This window comes from Lagenorhynchus albirostris, chromosome 15, assembly GCF_949774975.1.
Source record: "Lagenorhynchus albirostris chromosome 15, mLagAlb1.1, whole genome shotgun sequence".
Classification (NCBI taxonomy): domain Eukaryota; kingdom Metazoa; phylum Chordata; class Mammalia; order Artiodactyla; family Delphinidae; genus Lagenorhynchus; species Lagenorhynchus albirostris.
The window spans coordinates 72756237-72759300 of record NC_083109.1 but is presented as its reverse complement, the minus strand read 5'-3'; positions in this window follow the sequence as shown (position 1 = coordinate 72759300).

Genomic DNA, 3064 nt, shown 5'->3' with positions numbered 1-3064 from the left:
TCTGCCCAGAATCTGCCCTTCAGGGCACCAGCCCCTGGATTCCCCCCAGGGGAGGATTAATGGTTACCCCTGGGGCAATGAGCCAACAAGTCCCCCCTCCCTGGCTTTGTTTAGCTGAATCAGTTCTCAGCGAGGCTGCAGGCTGGTCCTGCGGAGCTGGACATTTTCAAATTCAAGAGCACTCCCCTTCCTGGGCCTTAGCCCCCACCCCTTCCCCAGAGCTCCAGGCTCAAAATCACTTCTTTCACCTGCTAAAAATACTTACCCTTCAGCTTTGACCTAGGGATCCCGGCTGAGCCAGCCCCCTGATTCTGACTAACCCAGAGGGATCATTTTCAAACCCAAATCTGACAGTGTCACTCCCCTGCTTAGGAAGCCTCCATAGCTCCCCATCACACCCAGGAGGAGGCAGCAGCTTCTCAGCCTGATGCCCCGACCCCTGCCCACCCTTCCCCTTGCTCCTCCATACCAAACCCAGAGTGAAATCATATTTCCTTCCCATTCCCTTGCCCAACCCAGCCCCTGTATTCTCATACCCTCAAACTTTTGTATAAGCTGTGCCTTCTGCCTAGAGTGCCTCCCTGCCTCTCAAATGGTCAGCTCCTACTTAGCCTTTAGTGCCCAGCCCATGGCATCTCTTTGGGAAAAACTTCTTGGACTTTGCTGACACAGTTCTGAGCACATTGCATGGACCTTGCCTGGGTCCAGGTCTGTCTCCCCAGTTGACCAAAGACTCCTCAAGAGCAGGAAATGATCTGATTCATCCCTGGAGTCCCATTGCTCAGCACAGGGCTGGATGCAAGAAGGGAGAGGCTGAATAAATATCCATGCCTCTGCCTTTCTAGAAGAACTGACCAGACTTGGATGTCTGACTTTGGGAACTGGGTTCATGCTGGAGATGGGGAACGGAGAACAATATTTTAGGGGAATGTGATGAGTTATTTAAGGAATGCCTTCATTTTGGTCCCTTCAAAAGCAGACTCTACGATGAGAATTGGGGTGCAATGACTGTATTGGGGAGCCGATCCCAGTAAGGAGTGGGGAAGAGAGACAAAGAAAGGAGAAAAGCCAATAAAGCATGTGTTGATCGAAAGGTTACCACTGTGACAATCCCAGTGGGGACCCTCTGAGACACTGTGGAGAACTCACCTCAGAACTGACCCCCAAGGGGCCAGAAAGCTGGGGTATCCATTCACCAATCCCTGTCTCTAACTGGCTGGAGGTTATGGAACCTCCCCCACCCACCCCAGGCCCTCCTCCAGAGAGCACCCTTAGACAGAAACTCAGGGAGCAGCTGGGGAGACTGAGTGTCTGGGAAGTGTCTGCATACGACTTCCCAGGTGGGCCAGGTGGATATGGGCAGGGCACCCACAGTGTCTGCTTCAGTGGGTGATGAATTTGAAGGGCCTGGGAGAAATCCAGGGGCAAGCATCAGAGGACACGTTGGGGTTATGGGCACTTAAAATCGAATCTATGTGTTCTCGCGGGGTCCTGCAAAGCCCTTCGTGAGGTGGCACCTGATTCCTCTTTGACCTCATCTCCAACTACTCTCTCCCTTGCTCACTCTAATCAGCCACACTGGCCTTCTTTCCTTTCTTCCAATGTGCCAAGCTCTTTCCTACCGCCTGGCCTTTGCACTTGCTGTTTCCTTTGCCTGGGATGCTCTCCTCAGGCTCTTTGCCTGGCTGCCTCTTTCCTCAACCTTCAAAGTCTCAATGTACATATTCACAGAGGCCTTCTCTGACAATCTGGTTCAAGTACTCCCTTCCCCACCTTCACTAACTTAGTTCTCTATTTTTTCCTTCTAGCCTTCGCTCCTTTCCTTCCTTCCTCATTCCTTCCTTCATTAGCCAACATTTATGGAGCACTTACCACATGCTAGACAGCATCCTAGACGCTGGACAGATAACGGTCGGCAAAACAAACATGTCATCTGACAAACAAACTCCCAGGAGCTTGCCTTCATTTCAGAAATAAACAAGCAACAAACAAACACTTATTTGCAATAGTGATAAGTGAGGGACTAGGGAGGTGCTGTGGGTGGAAACTAGAGGGAAGGGCCAGCTTTACCTAGGCCATCAAGGAAGTCCCCATTACTTCATCATGCTTGTCACTGTGTGTTTGTTTTTCCTCTGTCTCCCCTACTAGACTGTGAGGCCAAGGAACATGTTCCCTATGGTCTCCCCAGCACCTGGCATGGAGCCTAGGACAGCACGTGCTCAGTAAACACTTGGTAAATGAATGGCTCAAGACTGGGTGGTGGTTACAAGCCAAGGGATGGAAAGCATTCCCCAGGAAGAATTTGTGGAAGAGGAAGAGCAGGAGGCCTAGGAAGACCCAGGGGGTGGAGCCTCAGAGAGGAAAGGATCTGGGGGTTCTGCCCGAGGCCAAGACAGAGAACCTCACCTTTGTCTCTTGCCCACACATGTTCTCCTTGGCTGTTAGCTCCTCCTTGAGCTGGAAGGGCCTCTGATAATCCATTGTTTACAGCCTCAAAGGTCCCTGTAGTTAGGACCCAGGAATCCAGGCCCCCTCCCTAGGGAACTTCAGAGTCTAAGGTACCAGGCTTAGAGAGGCCTCTGGGGCTTAGGGATTCAGATGGAGCCTGAACTTCTCCATACTTAAGAACCCCTGGCACCACCCTTCTCTGCTGGGGCTAGGCTCAGGTATCACCTCCTCCAGGAAGCCCTCCTTGACTTCCAATCTGAGTTAGAAGCCTCCTTCTGGCTCTTACAGCCCCCAGCGCTTCCCTCAGTCACTGCCCTGACCACCCCAAGTGTCACACTCTGCCTAGCGGAGCTGTTATGAGTCAATACCCGTATGAGGGAAGCTGTAATTTAATGCCCAGATCCAAAAGGTGGGCACAAATTGGCACTTGAATGGAGCCCCATCTCTGAGGGTCTTTTAAGGAGGGGGAAAAATCTGGAAACCAGCCAAGGTGGCAAGGTGGAAGGGAGTGGGAGGGGTACAGATTAAGTGCGTATTTCGAGGATATAAGGAAATGAAGGATGGGGGGTTGGGGACGGGAAGGTTTGGTGGGTCCTGCTTGAGCTCCCGTCCCGGC